Source organism: Rattus norvegicus, chromosome 3, assembly GCF_021556685.1.
Source record: "Rattus norvegicus strain SHRSP/BbbUtx chromosome 3, alternate assembly SHRSP_T2T, whole genome shotgun sequence".
Lineage (NCBI taxonomy): Eukaryota > Metazoa > Chordata > Mammalia > Rodentia > Muridae > Rattus > Rattus norvegicus.
The window spans coordinates 105,146,897-105,169,850 of record NC_141536.1 but is presented as its reverse complement, the minus strand read 5'-3'; the positions used below and the strand labels follow the sequence as shown (position 1 = coordinate 105,169,850).

General features: G+C 51.1%; 1 protein-coding gene and 1 long non-coding RNA gene across 7 annotated transcripts in view; one reads left to right on the top strand and one right to left on the bottom strand.

Annotated features, from left to right (window-relative positions):
• The window catches only part of Pak6 (p21 (RAC1) activated kinase 6), a 35,251-nt gene extending 14,666 nt beyond the window's left edge, over window positions 1–20,585 (bottom strand). For 2 of the 5 annotated variants that reach the window (XR_015682749.1, XM_087650914.1), the window contains exons 1-3: window positions 20,140–20,455; window positions 19,252–19,330; window positions 5,616–5,721 (exon numbers count right to left, since the gene is read on the bottom strand). The gene's annotated coding sequence lies outside the window, so the exon portion shown is untranslated. 5 annotated transcript variants of the gene reach the window in all.
• On the top strand, window positions 20,165–22,767 carry LOC147995645 (uncharacterized). Of its 2 annotated transcripts, none has more exons than XR_015684548.1 (4): window positions 20,165–20,458; window positions 21,343–21,479; window positions 21,637–21,740; window positions 21,845–22,767. It is a non-coding gene; the product is annotated as an uncharacterized LOC147995645 (long non-coding RNA). The 2 variants fall into 2 exon arrangements; XR_015684547.1 differs by having other exon boundaries at window positions 21,634–21,740.
• The last annotated feature ends 187 nt before the right edge of the window (window positions 22,768–22,954 follow it).

The following is a 22,954-nucleotide window of genomic DNA, read 5'->3' as shown; positions in this document are numbered from 1 at the left end:
CAGAGGCCAGAAGTGGGTGTAAGACCCTTCGCAAGTGGAGTTACAGACACTTGTGTGCCACCCAACTGACCTGGGTGCCAGGAGCCAAATTGCTGGAGCAGTTCATGCTCTTAACCACTGAGCCGTCTCTCCAGACCTCACAATATTTTTAAATAGAAGAGTGAGCCAAGGTAGCCAGTGTTGCCCAGGCTCCATGAGTGAGGCAGGACATCCATGTCCTCTGCCGAGGACAGCTGCTTAGTCAAGGCCTCCAGCTTGGCATTTCTAGGGCCTCCTTCTCACATACTTCTGAGAACACAGAGGGCAGTTGCTGCATTTGCCACCATGGCGGGGGGCATTCCATCAAATCAGGCTACACCAGTCTTTAAATGTCACCACTCTATTCATCCAGAGAAGAGCTAGCACCAAAGAGGAGCAAGGCAGGAGTCTCTGCTCAAACCATACTTTTCCTTCTGCCCAGCCTGAGAAAGAGACTGTGGCCTCAGATCTATGTAGAAATGGGCAGACACAAGGTGGCTGGCCTCTCCCCTGTCGGGTTCCAGCTCCAACCCAGAAGTAGGATGCTGACCGAGGATCAGACCTCAGGCTCGGCATGCACTGTGGTTTGAGGTGTGCTTTCAATATTACCTTCCAGCTCTCTGACCCATGACTGGATCAGAGCAGGGTGCCCAGTGCTGGGAAGGCTGACTCCAGCCAATACCAGTTAGAGACGGAGGTTCCTCTGGCAGGGAGCCTATCAGAAAGAATGTAGCAGTCCCTGGCAGAAGCTTTCTGGGTGAAGTGTTACCATACGCAGTGAACCCAGGAGGAGCACTGGTCTGACAGTTCAGGGAGCCACAGGCCTGGGATCACTGAAAGAGGGATCAGAGTCCAAGGAGATTTGAAGATTCAGAAGAATCAGAAAAGGCCAGAGCTGTTGTTGAGTATCTGTTAGACCTTTTCTGAGGGCTAGCAGCTCTGCAAGGGAGTAATCATCTCTCATCATCTAGATGATGAGACTCAGGAGGGCAGAGCCTGCCCCAGATCACAGAAACAGGAAATGTTTGTGTATGTGTGTGGGGTGGGGGTGGGGACTAAACCCAGATCAGATTCTATGAGCCCTGCTCTACGCCTATGCCCACCCATGCATGGTGAGCAGTGTCGTATCTACGCCTACCTACGCATGGTGAACAGTGCCATTCCTATGCCCACCTGTGCAGTGAGCAATGCCTTCCCTGTGCCCACTGATGCACTATGTGCAATGCTGTGTTAACGATCTTCTTCTTGGAAGTCTTCACCAGTAGAAAACAGGGTCTAGCTAATGGCCCAATGAAAACCAATGGAAGTCTAAAGTGGGAGGGACAGGACCTTCTCTCTCCACCTGACCTAGGGCTTGTCTGAGCCCAGGTAAGCAGGGCTATCCTGACTTGTAGGCTGTCCCTTACCGTATATGGAACCAGAACATTTTGTACTCTGTAAGGTGTAGGCGAAATGTTTTTTAAAAGGTTTCACTAGGGACTGGGGATGACTGGGGTCTGGCATATATTAAAAATAAAGCCCCTGGGGTGGCAACCATTGACTTGGCTCACTGGGAAGTGGGCAGGGTTCCATGTTTGATGACATCATTCTATAGGGACAAGGGAAAACAGTTCAAGCATCCACTTGGAAGATGAGTGGGTAGCTCTCAAACTGCTGCTCCTGGAGGAGACAAGACAACACATAGCCAGCTCCTCACAGATCCAGAACAGAGCTATAGAGGGCCAAGACAGACAGAAACCTCACAGCAGAGCCCTTGGGGTATATACATCTGTTGTACTGTGCTATTCTATTTGGGAATCACCTTTGGGTCCAATCTTGAATCAATATCAGGTGTTTGTTCTCCTAACCTGCCACTCCTGCCTTCACCAGGAGTGAGTGTCCAATGTGGTCACCCACCTCACCCTGCCATTCCTGCCTTCACCAGAAGTGAGGGTCCAGTGTGGTTACCCACCTCACCCTGCCACACCTGGCTTTCGATGACTTTAGGTTTCTGCACTTAAAATTCCTTCAGGGAAGGGACCACAGGAGAACAAACGTGAATGGAGAGGGGTGTAAAGCTCCTGGGAAGGGGACTGGAGTAGGTTAGATTAAGTTACTTACACAAGCAAGTTCTGGGATACTGGAAGGAGGCTGGGAGTCCCAGGTCAGTGAAGGACCCCCAGCCCAGGTGACAGTAACATAGCGGGGAGTAATGGCCCAGTTTCCTCACAAGAAGGCTCAGGTCATGCTTCTCGGAGTTCATATCTAGGGCCCTCAGGCTCGGCAGGAATCTTGGAATCTGTGGCCTTGACCTAATCTTTAGGTCCCAGCCTTTGTATCCACTGCTGACAAGAGAAGAAATTCTTTCCCTCTGGGCAGCTTCTTTAGGTACACCAGAAGAGAAGAACAGCCTGTTCTTACGAAGGGGGCAGTTAGAGTGATTTTTAACAAGAATCCCTCAGGTTTGAAGTGCCAAGCTCTAGGTGAGCACCCCGAATTCAAGATCTGTATCTGTTGGTCTGAGAGGAGCTCTCTTTGCTTTCCATCATGGAGGTGAAGAATGAGATGGCCACAAGGACCAAATTACTTGCCCAAGGATAGCAGCAAGGAAAAACCAGGTCTGTTTAGACCTGAGGCAAATTTAGCTACGGTCAATTGTCAGGACCCCAACCCCACCCAAGTGGTGTTTCCACTTGAGGAAGGGCCTTCTTACTTCAAAATCAGACTGCAAGACAGAGGCAACCTTCCTGGATTCTGCAGAGCTTAGAATTTTTTTTTTTTCCGCTATTGAGGCCCCACGTGGCCTATAGAAGGAGGAGGGCCTTGTTCCATGTCATCCCACCCCTCTAGGAGGAATGGCAGTCCCCATCAGCCCCTGATTAGAAATTCCTGGGAACAGAAGACGGTTTCAATTGTCTTGTTGGCCAGGAAGATTTTCTTTAGCCTTTACTCTCTGGGGTTTGCCTAAATATCAAATTATATCATTTACTGTGCACCTGCTTCACTCCCAGCTCTGCACACACATACCATAGTACACAAGACTTCACTTTTGGGAAAGGTAAGCTTGCTTCTTCCAAATAGATGCTGGTTATCCTGCCCCAGAGGAAGAGATGCCCACTCCATGAAGCCTCTGACCTACACTTCTGCTTTTACCCAGATTTCTATCCCCGTGGTGTTCCCAAGAGGAGTCCGGCCGCACTCTGCTTAAATAAGTTCAGCAACAGGGAGCTCCTGTCCCTGCCCCGGGCCTGTCTGGTCCCCTCATTGCTCAGCATCCACAGGGTCCAGGCCTATCTTTTGTTTGTCTGTATATGCCCTGAGAGTCAGAAAAGGTGGCACCCCAGCTTCCTATTTTGATTTCCCAAACCACACTAGGAGGAAGTTTCAGAGTGAGAAGTTAGACTCAAGCTATGGCCCTCTGCTGGCTTTGAAGAGCTCCAAAGGGCCATGGTGCTGAGGTGTAGAAGGCCCCAGAAAGCAGGACACAGGGTAACAGAGTACACCACTCGTGTAACCCAGGGAGAAGAAGTGGGTCTAAATCTTCCTACCATTCCCACACTATAGGCCGCAGAGAGACTCCTAGGGGAGAGATAATGGCTGTTTAAAAGAACACGATGATGAAGCTCATTCAGTAGCTAATGTCAACACTTCTGCTGAAGGAGAGGTTGAAGAGCCAGGCTAGCCAGCTCGGGACAGTCGTTATTGATGTGGGCCTTGTCTGGGCCCAGGTCCAGACTATTCTAACAGTGCTGTGGTCCAGCAGCTGCTCACACTAGCACAGCTCTCTGACCTCTGTGTGCTGTACCTAGAGTCTCGGTCTTGTCCCATCCTGCTTCTGGTGCAAGTGCAAGACAGCACAGGGTTGTCCTGGGCATGAGGTTCTAAGTTGGACAGTGGCTCTAAGAAGGATGAAGGAGGACGTTCCTTCAGGGTGCTCCAGGCCACGGCCCTTCTTACTATCAGATCTCAGTGACTTTCCTGTAGAAGCCCTGGTCTTCGGTACCTTTCCAGAAGAACTTCAGCAGTGATTCCCCAACCACAAGACTGTTTTATATTTCTGTAGCCCTTGCTTTCCAGATCTGTTTTGTCGACCTCCCTGCTTTGTGCTCAGGGAGGTAGGTGAAGCCTGCTTTGTCAGAGTCTCCCTACATAGTCTTGACTGTTCTGGGGCTCACTATGTGGACCAGGCTGGCCTTGAACTCACAGAGCTCTTCCTGCCTCTGCTCCCTAGTTATGAAGCCATCCTGGATGGTTTTGATTCTCGTATTTGTGGTTTGTAAAGCTATCCTGGGCTCTGTGTTACAGATGGAGAAACCAAGGTTCTGAAAAAAGCCGTTCTCCTTGTGGAGATGTGGGATACAAAGTCTCTCTGACTCCAAGCCACTCCACCAGGAGAAGTACGAGAGATGTCAAACAGCCTGCCCTGTCATGCATCTACTTAAGAGTTGAGACGGACAGAGAAACCATAAGCCAAAGGCTCCTGGTGTCCCAAAAGTACCCCAGGTAACACTATGCTCAGGTCAGGCCATGAACATTCGAGAACGAATGTGAACACACAGATGCTGCTGTTCTTGTCTGTGAAGCTCAGTCTTCTTCTAGATATGGTCCCTTCCCTCCCTCGTGTTAGAGGTGGTGAGTTAGGGCCTCCTATTATTATCCTTCCTTAGTCTCTCTCTCTCTCTCTCTCTCTCTCTCTCTCTCTCTCTCTCTCTCTCTCTCTCTCTCTCTCTCTCTCTCTGCCTTGGGTTAATGCCCTCCAAAATATCTTACTGAGTGGACCACATTGTTCTCAAAACTCAAAAGTCCCCAGCTCAAGGTAGCATAAACCCTTCTAGCTGAAGGCTGGTGAGGTACCTTCTTGGGCTGTTGAACATTAACCATTCCAGTTTCACACCTGAGCTGTCCGATGCGGACAGCTCTATCCTTGACACTTGACGCTGAACCCCACTTTACAGACATTGAAACTTTTAGGAGGAAAAACAACTGCTTAATTAATCATCAGCAAAGTGGGGGTCTGAACCCACTGCCATTTGGTTCCCAATGCCTTCCCAGCCCAGCCCAGTTCAATATACGCCGAGCCGTGCAAAATAATCCGACCTGGAACGGGGACCACTCCCCACCTTCACACAGGAAAGAGCCAAAAGAACTTTAAAAGCATTAGAATATGGCAAAAATGCAGACTACAACTCACATCCCAGGAACTCTGGTGCCTTAGCCCCTGGTGATTCCACAGCAGACCCCACATGGAGAGCTACTCTCAGGGTGTGGAATGAGCTGGAGCCTGTTAGCAGGGCTTCCTGCACCGATTAGCACAAGCCTCGTGCATGCATTCCGTGAACCTGAGCTGTAGGACACTGTCTTGTTCAGCGGGTTATCAAACCTCATGACATCAGAGACTGGGCCCAAGACTGGGCGGGCCATTTGACTCCCTGCTGGCCTACCATGTGCTGGAAGAGGTTGCAAATGACTTATCTGACACACGCTATGGATTGAGAAATCGCACCTCCACCGGGCCACAGCCACTGTCTAACAGTACCTGGAGCAATCAGCCCCCTGCCCTCCCATACCCCTCCCACCTTACCCCTAGGAAGGTCTGGGGCAGGAGGCCCCTCACTCACCTTCTGTGGCCTTCTCGTCTCTCCTTTCTCCCTTCTGCGGTCAGCTCTCTAGAGCATGGAGGTGAGGGAAGATCCCAGGACCTTACAGGGCCAGTCCTCTGCCGACCTAGGGAGAAACACACTGTGATCAATGTAATTAAGTGTCCCCGCGGATTCTGCGACTGGCTGGAGTCCAGGACGTTGGGAACCGCACCCCGCCCGCCTAGCGACTGAGCGAACTCGGGTGCCTGCTGAGCCGCAGAGAGTGGAGCTGAAGAGGGTGGGGGAGGGGGCGCAGCGCCGCTTCGGAGGTCGCCCTTGTCCCCGCGCGCTCGGTCCCGTGCGGCGCTCACGCCGAGGTGTGTCGCCGAGCCCGTGTGCCGGAGCCCAAAGGCCCCTAGGACCTGCCGTGTGCCATCCCCGAACTTCGGGGATTGAGAACCCGGGGCAGGGGCCTCGTGCGCGCGACCAGCCGGTCCCCTAGGGAGTCGTAATCCCCGCTCGGGTCCCGGAATCCCCGGTCCGCCCGGGGCCCCGGGCACCCACCTGCCAAGCGGGAAGCCGCGGAGAGCCCCGAGAGGCCGCGGGAGCCGGGCCCGCCCTCCGCGGGAGGGACCTCGGCGCGGGCACGGCAAGGAGGGGCGGCAGCACGTCGGTGCGACGCCCGCTTCACCTGGCGCGGAGTTGGACTGCAGGGTGTGGCTTCAGGTGGGACGCCGAGAGCGCGGGAGCTCCGGAGAGATCGCGAGGGGCGCTCCCGAATCAACCTAAGGGGAGGCTGCATGCCCACCGCCTTCTCTCCATTAGCTCAGCCCCAATCCCGCCGACCACCGCTTACCAGCGGCGACCTCCCCCACGGCGCCAAGCCAGGACTTGGATTATCTACTAATCGGCTGTTGTGCAATCGGCTCGTTAAATTGCTCGCAAATGCTTGTTTTGGAGCCCCGGGCCCACTCTCCAAGATGTGCCCACTCGCACATCTCTCAGGGCCGGATCCGGAGCCCTGAAATCCCGCATCTTGGCTTGCTTGCCGAGTCTGGACAAGTTCCCCAGCTCTGCGACTGTCCTGGGGTGGCCTCTTTATGCAGGCAGGAGAGCAGGATATAAAGGGATCCCGCTTTCTTTGTCATCCTGGCTTAGTCCTGAGAACTTTATGTGGCTTTAAGATTACAAGAAAGGGACTTTGGGGAGAGCTCGGTTCCAGCAGCCTGGCACGCGGAAACAGAGTGATAAGTTCCTACAGGAGCCTCTACCTGACTTGGAGGAGCAGTGGCCACCTGCCACCTGCCACCTGTGCCTCCTCCCCAAACAAGGAATGGAAAAGACCTTCGCTGTCCTTCCCTTGGGCTCCCGGACAGAACCGTACTTGCTAAGTGCTAAAGGAATTCTGGCTTAGAAATATGTGACATTTGGCACCCAAGGGACTGCTTCCTATGGGGGGCTACGTGTCACAGACATCCCTGTGGACACAGGGATGGACACGGAACAGGACTCCTTCTTTTGCCACCATTGCTGGTATCTCAAACTTCGGCTTTTAAGGGACATCATGCTCGCCTGCTGCTGATGTTTACTCTTTAGCCTCATGGGTGATATTTCTGATTAAGTCATCCGCATTGTGGGCTGGGTAGCTTACCTAGAGTTTATGATATGGCTTCCACTAACCAGCATGAAGGGGATCCATGGGAACTTGCCAGACCCACAAAGGCCTGTGCCCTGTCTGGTTGCCCCTCAGACTCCCATGCCCCCTGCTGTACTGGAGAAGGCCAGACTCAGGTGCAGTGCACTGAAGGGTGGGATAGAAGCTTCCGAGGCTGATCACAGGTTCTAGTCACCCACTCTTGTCTACCATATCTGGTACCCATACATGTGCGGTTTGTGGCTCTTTGCTCCCTACTTTGCCACATCTTTCCTAAGTGGATTCGCTTTCCTTTGGACCTTGTAAGCGAACCCTAACATCTGTGGCCGGCCGGGAAGCTGCCAGAGCCCCTTGCAGTGATACAAATGGCTTCCCCACAGATCTCTGGGGCCAAGGTACTTGTCTGATGCTGGCTGTAGCAAGAAGGTTGTGCAGCGTGGAGGGAAGAACGAGATTGGTTGTTGTGTGTTTGAAATGAACTACAAGCGAAGGCTGGAAAGAAACACAGCGTTGAATGAATCTAGAACCAACACCCTAAATTGCTTTTTACTGATCCACAAGTGTACATGCGAATTACTATCTTTTAATAAAATCCCTTTATATGCCAAGACCATGGCTCTAAGCATTAATTTTGAATTGCTGAACTACAATAAAATAGGAATACTAGAATATTATCAGAAATCAATTGGCATCTAATTTGAATCAAGAATTACATACCCCAGGGGTTGGGGATTTAGCTCAGTGGTAGAGCGCTTGCCTCGCAAGTGCAAGGCCCTGGGTTCGGTCCCCAGCTCCGGAAAAAAAAAAAGAAAAAAAAAAAAAAAAGAATTACATATCCCAGGGTAGATATCAGCCAAGTCTCCTCCTTTCCTTTCAGGGAGTAAGTTTAGAAAGCCCTAGGTTCCCCCTCCACCCTTAGATGTTGAACTAGGGACTGGGGCCTCAAGAAAGGCAGGGGCTCCCAAGCAAGATGGATGAAGTTAACCAAACCTGCTATCAGTAAGAAAAGTCCCCATGCTCCGTACAGGACCATACTGGGGGGGCATCTCAGTCAAATGGTCTAACACATATCAAGCCGCATTTTTACACTTCCCACTGCCTCTACACAAGTTCAGCCGCACTAGGTTGGATGATGCCCAGTTGGGATGACTAGAATTTGCAGGGTGGATTGAGGGGCTGATTCCCCTGTGTCTCTTTCTCTGCTCCTCTGCTCCATGCCCAGCTCAACCCTGCCTCAGAGGAGAAAGCAGGACCACAGTGTGGAAACTCCTAGCAACAGATGAAAAGTGTTGCCTCCTGTGTACAGGAAGCTCACTCTAGGCCTCTTTTCCCCATTGTGGTGCCAAGGATGTGGGGTACCAGGCATACACTCCTCTGAGGAGACATGGTCTCTGGCATGGGTCTGCTGCTGAGGGAGTTCATGTGTTATTGTCCACGCAACAGGCAGGAGCTTTGGAGAAAGCACTGGTAACACCAGGAAAAAGGGCTCTTGGAATATTGGCCAGTCAGCCAGCCAGCACAATCTTCAAGTGCCTCAGGGTGGCACATGGGGTGGGGTGAGCACTTCCCAGTTCTCTCTCAGTCAGTGGCTGTCAGGCCTGTTGTAACATCTGACCAGGCACAGCTAGGGCTGTGAGCCCAGGTTAGGGCCAAAGAGGAAAGATATGGATCAACTTGTGGTTTAGAAATACAAACACATTATCCTTCCCGGCATAATCCTTTCTGCTCAGGACTTGAAACACTTCCTAGGGACTGGAGCTTGCTAACAAGCTCTCTACGAGTTTCCTATCTCTGGATGCCTCTGCTCCCTAACAGTAGTAATCAGACCTGCCAATTATTGAAGGCTTCCTGGGCGGCGCCCTGAGTGTAGCTCTTAGCATACACTGTCTTATTTAGTCTGCACGATAACCCTGGAAATACAATATTACTATTATTACTTTACAGGTGATGAAACTGAGGCACACCATGGCTAAGAAAGGACTCATAATCCCTTCGTAAAGCAAATGTATGGGTCCTCCCCACCCCACCCCCACACTTAACCTATTCAAATGTTTCGATCAAATCACCAGCGTGAGAAGGTTACTAAAAGGCAGGGTCTTACACCTAAAGGCCCTGTAACTAGCCTAGTGGTTAACCCCAGTCAGCCCTGGGAGGCGTAGGCAGGTGGATCTCTGTGAGGTGGAGGCCAGCCTGGTCTGCATAGCAAGTTCTAAGACAGCCAGGACTACAAAGAGAAACTGTCTCCAAAACCAAACCAAACCAACCAAACAAACAAACACCACCAAGTAACTCCTGGCTCGGAGGGAAACATTCTAAAGAGCAACGCCTCTGCCCTCCCTTCCAGCTATCAGTCTATGAGGTAGTAGATCACAAGGAATTATGATTTTCTGCTTGAATTCCTTTCTAAGGAAAAGGCTAAGCGGAAGCCCTGGTGCCAGCCAGAGCTTGCCTCCCAGGGAGGGACTTCGTACAGATCTGACAGCCCATCCACCCACCTAGCAGGATGTTGCTGAGACAGAAATGGGCTTCTAAAGTGCAGAACCGCACACTGACAATAAGGACCGGTTACTTAGTTACACACTCTTACTGCTCTCTATTCAAAACCAAACCCCTCGGCACTCCTGAAGATGGACTTAGGGGGTCACTGGATCCCTCATCCGTTCCTCTTCCCGGTGTGGCCTTATTGTATACATCTTTTTCCCCCTACTCCCACTCCCCACTGCTCTCTTCTTTAATTGGCACTGTATCAGTGAGGTGGCTGCACCTGGCTTGCTGGGGCTGCAGAGCACAGGCTTCTACCCTAAAACCCTATAACATGGCATGAGTTAGAGTCAGTGCCCTACACAAGAGGCCCCAGAGTAGGCCTATCTCTAGCCCCCTGATGTCATTATGAAAAGACAACCACTAATAAACCAGAAAATGGGTCTTACTGAACATCAAACCTTCCAGCATCTTAACCTTGGACTTCTGAGCTCTCAGAGTCAGGAGGAAGAGCCTTGTATAGAAGGTGTGTGGTCAGTGGATTCTGCACAGCACCCAGTGTTGTAAGCCGGCTGCTGAGTGAAGAAGCCACATGTATATGACACAGGTGAAGGTGCTCAGAAGTCCCTGAGACAAGGACAGTCTGAAAAGGTGGCGGTGGGAAGAGGGAACCTTACACCACTACTCAGGAAGGGTGAGTCCTGTACAGTGGATATGTCTAACCAGAATCTGAAGAGGACAAGGGAGCCTCCATATGTGCAAAGCATAGGTGGTCACTGAACCACTGCAAGGAACCAAGTCCTAGGTTTCACTACTCATGAGTCAACAACGTGCCTGCAGACCCTGCTTCACGCTATCTGTCCATCGCAGACCACAATGGACTTGATGAGTCCCACATTCAGAGACTACTGGGGAGGCAGGCATTGACACTGCACATTGTAGGGGGGAGAAGGGGTCCTATGGAGACTGGGCTCTAAAGGGAACTCTCAGTCCTCTCTTCTAGAATGTTCCACACTTATCTCTTTCTGCTCTGGGATTGGTTCTAACTATTGCCCTTCCTGTGCAACCCATCCATGCATTTGCTGGTGGGACGAGAGCACAGTGCTTAGCTCTAAGGGTCTGGCAGCATTCGTGGGGAGAGCTAACTTTGTCAGACCTTTGGGTCCTCCTGTAGGAGAAGGAAGAGTCTAGCTCTAGAAACCACCAATTCCTGCAGAACCAGAGCTCCTTGCCCTGTCTGGGTGTTCGCCATGACCTCAGCTTCGGTTTCTTGATGTGGATAGTGAGAGAACTTTGCTCCCTTCCCTTGAGAGAATAATGAAATGATGAGGTCTAAGCATTGGGGTGCAGGGGTCCTTAGGACCAGTACCTCCAAACCGAGTGAACACACCTGATGAAAGATCAGGAAGACCACACACACACACACACACACACACACAGTCACACACCACACATACACATACACACACAGTCACACACCACACATACACACACACAGACACTCACAAACCACACATACACACACACAGACATTCACACACTACACATACACACACACACACAGACATTCACACACCACACATACACACACACAGACATTCACACTCCACACATACACACACAGACATTCACACCCCACACATACACACACACAGACACACACCACACATACATACACACACACACATTCACACACCACACATACACACACACAGACATTCACATACCACACATACACACACACAGACACTCACAAACCACACATACACACACACATAGACATTTACACACCACACATACACACACACAGACACTCACACACCACACATACACACACACAGACACTCACACACCACACACACACACACACACACACACACACAGTGTATCCAAAATACACCTTCCATAAAGATCAGTCAAGCCCATTGAGGTTTGACACAGAGCAGAATCCCAGGATTCTTCCAGAAGATAGACGGCCAACTACTCAACCAATCCATAGAGTAGGTCCATCTACTCTATGGCCCAGGGGGGGGAAAATTAGCTCTGCCTAGCATCCAGTTATTGTTGGGAAAAGTCTAAGGGTGCCCACTTGATGGGACCATTCATCCATTTGCTGATGGGACAAGAACTCAGGCATACTGGGCTTACCCATAACACACTTTCTCTCTCTCTCTCTCTCTCTCTCTCTCTCTCTCTCTCTCTCTCTCTCCCTCTCTCTCTCTCTCTCTCTCTCGCTCTCCCCCCTCTGTCTTCCCCCCTCTCTCTCCCTCCTTTTTCCCAAATTCTGGCCTTTTCTAGAATGTTCTCCAAACAAGAACTGGCAGTGAGAGTTCAGTTCAACTAGCCAGACCTTCCCAAGGGACCTAGTAACCTGAGAGAAGCCATTCAGGAACACTGGCCTCTCTGCAGACCATGGCACCCTACCCGGGTGTGTGGACTATGAGCTAAGCCATCCCAGGAAGGCCTGGGGAGCAAAGCTATCTCTACAGCAAGGACACTTGCTTTAGAGCCATGATGAATTCATTTAATATCTTCTTGCTACAGTTGCTTTGCAGGCACTACTATTAATGGCCTCCAAAGTTTCCTCCAAAATTTCTTTCAAGTGCTGCTTGCTGTCGCTTCAGCTCACTAGCTGCCATTGCTACAGGCTTAACTAACCGCTGGAAGGCCCCTTGAATAGAACCCCTTCATTATTCTTTCTCTCTGTTGGACCTGCCATTGCTAGCTCAGGTCTGAGGCTGGGGAAGGGCTATGCCTGTAGCCCTTGGGTCTGATTTTCAGGGAGCCACAGATGGTGATGGTATGGGGGTTGGGGAAACTCCTGTGCCTGGACAGATAAGGACCAAAGTTTCGGAGGGTGTATGATGTTACCCTCCCCAAGTACCACCCCCAATTCTTTGAAAATACTTAAGTGTAGTTGGATGGACATCATAGGGTCTGGGCTGTGCGGTGACTGGGAATCTCTGACCTTTAGGTTGATATCTGAAGGCATGGCTTATTTAACTGCCACTTGGCTGGTCTGTGCTTGACTGAACTGTCTGTTCTCCCTGGGTATTTCCTTTTCTGGTCAAAGCTCCTGTTTGCTTACTGGACCATTCCTATGAACACTGACAGGGTGGGTCCTGGTCACACCATTGCCATACCCACACCCTTGCCACAGCGACACCTGCGCCCCTGCTTGGCTGGTGGATGGTGGGGAGGGGTCCCCCGTATTGTTCTTTCATGCTTTATAGAGTCCCGAGTATCTACTTATCCTGCCCCATCTGCTGTGAATCTGGCTCCATTCTTCCCAAGGGCTAACACTTCTACCACCCCTCTCTTCTGGACATTGGGCACACCCTCTCCCAGCAAGTTCTACCCTAAAATCCTCTTGCCTGTCTTAGATCTGCTGACATGGGACCATGCTCTCCTTCCTGGGAACTGACCTCTGATGGTGAGGGCTGCACACTTACATTCCTTCTTCTGGGATAAAAAGATGACTCAGTGGGCCAAGGAATTGCTGTGCAAGCATGAGAGCCTGGATTCAAACACTCTCCCCTGCCAAGACCCACATAAAAGACCAGCTATGGTGCAGCACGGAGTGTATCCCCAGCTCTTGGGGCAAGCAGGAGACAGACCCTCCAGGGCTCACTGGCCAGGCTGTCTAGCTGACATAACAGGCCCCAGGTTCAGTAAGATGCCCTATCTCGAAAGGGGTGCTAGAGAGATGACTCAACACTTGACTTCTTTTGGCATTTCCAGAGGACACAAAGTTCAGTTCCCAGCACCCATATCAGGTGGCCCACAACTGCCTATAAGGACAGTTCCAGAGAACCTACCATCCTCTTCTGGACTGTACACACACATTGGCACCCACATCCATAGATGGCATCTACATCCACAGACACTCACACAGAAAATTTAATCTCTCTCTCTCTCTCTCTCTCTCTCTCTCTCTCTCTCTCTCTCTCTCTCTCTCTCTCAAAAAAAAAAAAAAAAAGTAGGGTAGAGAAGTAATTGAGGAAGACAATGATGTCAGCCTCTGGCCTGAGCAAATCACCATGTAACACACAGATGGACGGATAGACGGGCAGATAGACACACGATGAGAAAGAGAGAGGAGAATATATACTGGGGGAGAGATAGCCGGAGATCTGCCTCCACACATGCCTTCTCTCCCCTCCCTTCTGCCCAGATTCTCTCATTTCCAGATATCTTATCATTGTCTGCTTCTTGGCCTAAGGCTTTCATCACAGCCTGCGATACTTCCTGGGACACAACAGAACTTGAGTCAGTCCATTTACAGATTAGTTAGCTCTGTTTATTGGCCAGTGGCCTAGTGCAGTGCCCAGGAATGATATCTGTCCTTGGGGAATACTTGGTTAATAAACACAGGCCAGACTGAAGCCTTGTGCTGAGCAGAATGCAGGGTGAGATGGCCAGCGCAGGCCCTGTTACAACATGCACAGGTGGCAGAGGAACCTGTCCAGCCTCCCACTGTCAGGCCAAGCCACCTCTCTCAAAACCATCAAGCTACCAGCTATACTCGCCTACTGTTGGTCAAGGGAGGCAGGGCTTCTACTTAGCGGAGTGACCTCAGGACCCCCCATTTTCTCTCTGGGCTGGTTTTCCTCTATACGTTAATGAGAGTTGGATTAAACATGGTCAGAAAACCCCTCCTCTGTCTTGAAGGTGCTGCAACATCTAAGAGGGCCAGCTCCCTTCTGGATAGCCCACTTGTACTTTGGCTGAATGGTCCCCTAGCTCCTCCCCGCTCAGTTCCTTCTTGTCCAATTCCACATGATGCCTTTGAAGCTGGAAAAAAGAAACGAAGCTGGAGAAGCTCCAGGCCAGAAAACCAAACTACAGAACCAGTACTCCCAGTTGTAACTCTGCTGATGCCTGAGCTTCTGGGAGTCCGGGTGCCATGTAGGCAGCCTTGAGCAAGGTGACTGGTTTGTTGCTATTTGCCCTGGGGGAAAGTAGCCTGGGTCCCTGCTGCACTGAGATCAGAGGCCAGAACACAGCTAACTTGAGGTTTCTGCCCATACTTTTCTGAGCACTCAGGGAAGCCTTTCCAAGCTTTGGGTATCCTGAAGTGAGAAGGAAGGACTCAGCCATGATGCTCCCTCCTTAGCCAAAGGCCTAGGGCCCTAGAATCCAGACAAAAATGCTGACCCAATCAGAGCATCCTCAGTACAGTGCTGCCCAAATCATGAGCAGAATGAGTGCCCCAGAGAAGTCCCAATTGTCCAAAAACGGTCCTCAGTGTCCCTCTGTCAATGCTTGGGCCTCTGCACTGTAACACCATACTGAGCTTTTATACACATTACTGACCAATGTGAGTGTTGCTTTGCTGGGGTTCAGGTCCTGTGACCTCTTGTCCGGAAAGAAAATTTCTCCCAGGGAACTTGTCTTGTTCTGGGTTTGCCTTGATTCTAGGTGAAATCAGAGAGGGCAGTGGCGGCAGTGATGGTGGTAGTGGTGGTGTTGGTGGTGGTGATGGTGGTGGTAGTGGTGGTAGTGGTGTTGGTGGTGGTGATGGTGGTGGTGGTGGTGGTGGTGGTGGTGGTGGTGATGGTGGTGGTGGTGGTGGTGGTGATGGTGGTGGTGGTGGTGGTGGTGGTAGTGGTGTTGGTGGTGGTGGTGGTGGTGGTGGTGGTGGTGGTGGTTAACTTTTCTAAATTACTAGGACAGAAAACCACTTGGTAGGAAAAGTTTTAAAAGTGTCTGGGATTTCATCAGTGGTCCTCTCTACATGCAGCCTTTTCTTTTCTTTTCTTTTTCTTTTTTTTTTTTTTTTTCCGGAGCTGGGGACTGAACCCAGGACCTTGCGCTTGCTAGGTAAGCATGCTACCACTGAGCTAAATCCCCAACTACATGCAGCCTTTGTACGTCAGATGGGCATAGTGAGATCATGGCTCGTCAGGAACTGCAGCCTCCACTGTGAGAAAGGTGTCAGGCCCTCAGAGGAGTGGTACCAAGCAACACTTCACCTCCCCATCCCTTGCATGGGTACAGCGTACTCCAGATCCCTCAGGACCCTGAATGCTGGACCTCAGAAGGAACTGTTTTCCATGGCCTGGGGATCTTTAAAGAACCTGGGCACACAATTTGCTCGATGGGGCAAACGGATCTGATGTCGCTGTTCTCCCTGGCTTTCTTGGGGGTGGAGCTGTCAACGTTATATCTTCACTTCTCTCAGGAGAGGGTCTTCCACAGTCACCCAGCGAACCTTTCCTGCGTCCCCTAAATAAGATGGGCACCTTCTTTCCAGCACCTTTCTCCTCTGATGGTCTCAGCAGTTTCCAAAGCATCCTAGCCACCCCCTCAAAAGCCCTAGCTCACAGGTACTAATTACCCTTGTGGGTTGGGAGAGGAAACTGAGGTGGAGAGACATCATCAGAAGCATCAACGCAGGCCTGACACACACTCCTGCCTCTGTCGGTCGGTGACATGTCCCAGGTCTGGGACTTATTCCTGAGCATGCTTTGCCTGGACCTAGAGATAGGAGCTGCTTCCACATAGAGTTCCCTCATAACATGGGGACTTTGTGGGGGTGGGGTACCTTTCTATGAAGTTCTAATTTAGGGCTTGCTTGAATTCATAAATTATTTGGACTGGATGAATCATGGGTGACAACTTCAGAAATGAGACGGATCAAAGGCATAAGGAGAAGCCATCCAGTTATAACCTGGCCCCGTGGCTCAGCCTTGACCCCAAGCTCAGCCTCTCTCTCCATCCCTTTACTCTGTGCAGACTTCCCGAGGCGCAGAGATCTGTCCCGTTTATCTTTCCCACCCCCTCTTCCAGCCATCTGGATTTGGTACTTAGTAACCAGGCGATCACTAGCTACCAGCCAGCAAGCAAGAACAAGCACTGTCTGGATCTCACGACCTGCCAGGTAACACGGTCTGCTGGCAACTTAACCCCCAGTGCAACAGGGCTGAGAGGTATTTGGGTCACCAGGGTGTCACCCTCATGAGTGGATTGCTGTCCTTACACAGCGTAGATCAGAGTGGGTGCAGCTCTTTTGCCTTTCTGCCTTGTAACATCTCAGTCAGCACAGAGGCTTTACTAAATGTGAGCCTTTTGGCCTTGGACTCCCTGGCTTCTGAAACTGAGGTACAAATAAAGCTCCTTGGGGTGTAAATTAGGTAGCAGTACATTATTGCAGGATATTTGATCACATCGTGAACCCCAAGATCATGGACCAGAAAAAACTTGCGTTATAGCTCAGCCCTAGCACACACCTTTAATCCAAGAGCTAAGTAAGTCAACCCCAAGTCAAGAGGCAGAGCCAGTGACCAGCTGACAGAGAACCAGCTGACGGGGGATGGCGTAAGTAAACAGAAAGGAGGGTCTTTGAGTCGGAAGGTATTTAAGACAGAGTGGAGAAGGAGAAGGAGCTTTTCCCTCTAGGATATCAGTAGAGTAAAGACAGTGAGGTGCTTCTCTGGCTCTCCGAGCTAGCAGGCTTTCACTTCAGTGTCTTCATTTGGTAGACCGAATGGCTGGGATTTTGTGTTTAAAACAACAGCACGTACTATGTTGTAGTAGCATACACAGACTGAGACACCAGAAGAGACAAGCCTCCTCCTTCTCACTGGTCCCATTCTCGGCTTATTCCTTCCTGGAGTCAGAGTTTAAGTTATGATGGAGATAGAGTATATGTGGGGTTCAGGGGCTGGCAGTTTTCCAGGTCATGCATATAGCTCACACACACACACACAGGAGGGCCAACCTCGGCTAAGAAGTTCCCATTTCCTATGCTGTGCCCCATTTTCCTAGCTAGCCCACTTGTACCAGGAGACTCACAGAAATGAGCTCTTTTCTCAAGCTGCCTCCCTACCAAGGTTGGCTATAAACTATCTAGATGCCTGACAGTAAGGTTTGCAGGGCCCAGTGCTGTCCAGGTCTGACCACCTGCTCTACTGCTGGGTGTCCCCACTGACATCTGGATGGCAGCCACCAGGAAAGGCTCTCTGCTTCCAGCCACAGGTCTCTCAGAAGCTCCTTCTGCCTTCTGCAAGGGAGATATACTGCACTGGGGGAAACCTCTGGGCCTTGTGGGTAAGGAATAATACCATCTTCTAGTATTTCAGCCTATTCCTTGACTGGCTCTGCCAGTCCTCTGTACTCAGAATCTCCCACAGAGACAGATATGGTCAGAAACCAGCCTAAAGGCTTCACTGAACCCTCTTAAGACCGCAACAGACTTTCCATCTCCCGGTGGCCTGGCTTCTACCCTTGGCTTCCTCCTGGCCATGCCAGCTGCCTCCCTGAGGGACTACTGTTTGCTTGCACATTCTGAGCATCTGCCATCCTGCTCGCAGCTGGGCTCTGGCTTCTGCTCAGTTTTGCAGACCTGGAGGCTCCCAAGGTTAAGAATCACCTTCTGAGAGGAAGCAAGAAGCCCTTCCACAGCCTAGTCATTTTCCTCATCCTGGAGCCAGGTATAGAAAATACTAGAGTCTCCTCCTGACTGTGATCCTTTGTGTTCTCTCTCCCAGGACCAGGACAGGGAACTGTGCTGGTCATCCTGAGGAAAACTACATAGAGTAGGCTGGAGCCCCACTGGCCTGCACCTTACCTGTGCCTGGCAAATCTCAAATGCACTCAGTATATGTGGGTGGGGGAGGGGTCATCAGAAAGGTTATGCAGTTCCTATATGCCCTGCAGGGGCTCAGAGTTTCCACCCAAGTCAAATTCTTTTAGAAGAGTTTATTCTTGGGGCCAAGTCCCCTGGTACCTGCCATTAGCATTCCTAGGCTGATCACCAGGAAAAAAAAATGTGGGTAAAAATGCTCACAGAGGGGGACCCTTCATAACCCAAAGGCCAATCCCTGATCTTAACTAGGTGAGCTCCCAAGCCCACTCTGGGAACTCAGTTTATCAGAATCAATTTAGGGAAACACACCCCTGCCACCCCCACCTAAGAAATGCAAAATTCTCTGACCTTGGCGTTCTACACCAGAGGCTGCACTGCGTTAACCTTGTTCCCTGGAGCATGAACTTGAGTTCCTGGGGCCTGATGAAGCCACCAGCTCAGAGCCCTGAGCATAAGTGGGGAGCCCAAGCAAGACTAAAGGTAGCACTAGCTTGCTCCCCAGGCAGGCCCCTGGCCCTGTCTTCATGCTGACTTTCAGAGTCAGAGTCTGCCAGGTTAAGTTCAGGGAAAGGGCACAGGTAGGAAACAGGAACCCAGTAGGCAGAGGACGCACCATAAATATTTGTGGAATGACTACATGAGGGGCAGGTGAGAAGGGCTTCTTGGAAGGCGTCCTGGTGGCCCTAGCTGGGTCTGGCAGGAGCAGGAAGCAAACACAGGGACTGTAGAAACAAGCCCAGAGCCAGAAACTGGTTTCCACTGAGCTGTTTCAAAATCTACCTGAAGAGGGGGTGGCCAACAGTCAGGCAGCCTCTTTAGTCCAAGCGCTCACAGCTTTTTTTGTGAACATGGAGTTAGCTTCTATGGCTTAGGTGAGGAGTGGCCTCAATATATGGACACCCTGTCCCCGCTTAAGAATCCAGAGCCTGCTGCCACAGTGGAGACCTTACCTTGGCACTCCTTCTGGGCAGTGGGACCTCACCCTCTCCCTCTGCAGGTTGGTGCTTGTCTGGAGCCCAGAGCTTGCTGCTACCTTTAGGCAAAAAGAGAGAGAGAGAGAGAGAGAGAGAGAGAGAGAGAGAGAGAGAGAGAGAGAGAAAGAAAAAGAAAAACCCCAGTGATTTTCTCTTTCAGTCGCTTTTCTCCAGAAGGTCCCTGATTGGTATCATCTTGCCTCTGTGGGCACAACCTCCCTGCCTGCGGCAGCTTACTCACCGGTGTGCCTAACAGCCTGCCAGTTAGGAACCTAACAGTTGTGTGGGGGAGGTAGGGGGCACACACCCCTCTGCCTGACACACAATGGGCATGACTGAAAGGGGGTTTCCGGGGTGGCCCCCAGCTGAGCCTCAGCCTGTAGCCTGTTCATTGAATGTGTCACACATAGGAAGGAGCTTAACAGCTCAGCCTGGAAGGGGGTGGGGGGTGATAAGATCCCCCTGAGTGTTCCCTGGGCACTCAGGGCTGTCAGGAAGACAAGCAATGGACCTGAAGTCCCACGCCTTATGAGTTTAGCTCTTAACACTTGGCCAGGCCTCAGGACCACTTCCTACCTTGGCATCTGGCCATGTCTCTGTCCTGTGGACCCAGGAAGGGCTTGGGCCTGCCTGAGCAGGCAACTGTTCTTCAGTCTACTCAGGCTATGCGTTTCATGTCTCTTCTCCCCAGCATGCATTCAAGACTAGGCTGGCCCAGCATCAATCAGAATCAACTGCTGTAAGCTCCCCATCCCAGCTCTCTGCTGACCAGCGGCTGTCCTTAGATCTGGCTGGGCGCACACACACACTGTGACACACCCTCACCCTCTCACACACGTGGGTCCACACCCAATACAGAGCCACCTACCTGCACAGGCCTGCCTATGCCAGTCCAGCCTTGCTCTCCAAATACCAATGACTCTGGAAGCCACACGTTTTACAGAAAGATCCCCTTGAGAGGTGAGCTCAAAGGCAACCCAGAAGGACTCCAGTCGGTGTGGACCAGACTCCCCTTCTCTCCCAGAACCTTCAGAGGACACACGGGCAGCCTGAACACCATGTCTGCTATTGTATTCTGCCAGCTGAGGTCTCTCCATGGGCACCTCTGGCTCCCTCCGTGCCTTCCATGTCCTTAGAGGGTAGTGGCAGCTTCCCGGCGAGTTCCATCTTCCTCCAAGCCGAGGTAGGGCGGGGAGAGTTAGAAGGGGCGGGCCTCAGGGACACCTCCAAGTTTTCAGCTCCCCAAATAATCAGATGCAAAGGAGGAAGGAAGAAAAGCCAGGGTGGGTGGGTGACTCAGTGACAGTGGGCCGGCTTAGTCACCTGGATGGCTGCTTGCTGCTCCTAGCATGTCAGGAACCGAGCTGTGCCCTCCCCCCACCTGCTGTGGTCCGCCGCTGCTGTCAGGAGGAGCTGGCGTGGAGCCCCCGGTTGTGTCCAGGCTGCGGAGCAAGCGACAGCCGCTCCCGCCTTCCTCTGGCCAATCGATCAGGGCCCGGCAGCCCCGGCCGCGGCGCACCCCTCCTCCACCGTGCGCCCCAGCTCACTTTGGGATTTCTCCATTAGATCCTCAGGCAGCGACCTGCTCCTGTAGGGCGCGAGCAGCTCCAACGTTGCCTGGCAATTTTGATATCGTCGGGGGTTGCCATGGGGAGGAGGGTGATGTCATTGACACACACACACACAAAAAAAAAAAACCCCACTGAATTTACAAATCAGCTGGGGCTGGAGCTATTTATAAAAAACACGTTTCTCACTGCTTTCCTTTGCTGAGGGGGAGGGAGAGGAAGGACTGAGGGGTGGGATTCAGGGGAGCCTACTATGGTTCACCTTACCGTTGTTCCCCAGAAGCCAGTCCTTCTTGGCTCACAGCCAAGCCTAACCCCCTTCCCATCCCCGCCCCAGGTTTGCAGCTGTGGGTCTCAGCCCTGGCAGGCGTGGCCACAGCTGGGCTGCGCGCTCTTGCTGGTTCTCATCTGGTTTTATCCTAAAGGGCAAAAAGGGTGAGGATGGAGGGTGGGGTACTCAGCCCTGTGGGTACCATCTTTCTGTTTTCCCTTGCTCCAGCACCGCCCCTCCCAGGACAGTTGCATCGACTGGAACCGAGACTTGGGCTCTGAGGATGCCCACCTGCCGTTTCCCTGGAGAGCACTTGCTGAGCTCGGCCCCTCCCTCCCTGTCTTGAGCCTCTGCCTCCTTCACAGGTCATTTTTTCTCATGTCCATCTGGGAAATGCCCAAATGCCCGTCTTGGCCAATTGTTTGTCTTTTCCCTGTTCCCACGAATAATTCCATTGAAACGCCCTCTTTCTGTGGCTTCTACTAAAATCTGCTGAAGGCTGACTTCAAACCTATGTAGCAGGTGCCCCATTGTGGGGAGTCCAGCCTACACTGCCCAACACATGTTCCTAGATCCACAAGTACTGACAGGAGAAAGCTAGACGTTTTTTATTCTAACTGTTCAAGGTGGGTACACATTATTTTTGAACATTCACTCTTAAAATTTGGCTAACACCCTGAGCTCTGAATTTTCAGTCTTGGACTCACATCTCAACTCCATTGTCCTCTAGCTGAGTGACTCTGGCATGCTGGCTAACCAACTGAATCTCAGTGTCATCATCTATAAAATGGAAACAATTTCACCTGCCTCCCAGGATTATGAGAATTCAGTGAACAAAGTTCCCTGGTCAGGGACTGCTCATCTGAGAGCTCGACAAACATCTGCATTCTTCTCCATTGGCCTGTGTCATTTATTGCTCATCTTTATCTACCTCATCACCAAGCTAATCTTCTAAAGCCAGGACTCCCAGTCACTGCCTGTGCAAAGGTCTCAGGCTGCGCACGGGGACAACTTCAGTGTCACACATCATGGACATCAGAATCAAAATACAAATGTCACTCAACGGCCAACAGGAAACATTTTCCCTTGAACTAGGTAGGCATTGGGAGAACTCTGTATTTCTTTTTTGTCCTTCAATATAACATCATGAGGAAAAGGTTATAAATGATCCTTGTAAGCTCTGAGAGCAGACAGAAGCAACTTAAGTCAGAAGCGAATCTACGGTGGAGCGTACCTGCAATTCCAGCACTGGAGGAAACTAAGAAGGAGGCTTACTGCTAGTTTGAGGCTAGCCTAGGCTATGTAAAGAGCTTTAGATACAGAGAATCTGATATCTCTCTCATCCTCCCATATATACCAGTATTGCTTATAATCAGAAAAAAAATGGAAGCTATGAAAAGGTTCACAAATAAGGGATTGACTAATATAGGATGGCACTTTCTCGTGCAACAAAATACCTGGATCCTGAGGAAGGACGGAGTTAGGCCAGCGAGATGGCTCAGTGGGTAAAAGTACTAGACACACAAACAAACCTGACAGCCTGAGTTAGAACACTGGATCCAATGGTAGAGGGAGAGAAGGTGTACATGGGTCCTGGCATTCATGCACATGCACACATGCATAAACGTGTAACAATAAAATAATTAAAATTTGTATCTGTTTCTCTGTGGGGGGGGTGGCGCTGACAACAGAGAGAGATGACATCACGTGCTTCGAGACAATAGCGATCTCATGCCACGTTCACGGAAAAGCACAGCTATTTCCATACTTGCTTTTAACCTTGCTGTTATTCTGAGAAAGGGGCTAGTGAATCTTCTACTTTTTAAAAATTGTAACTTTT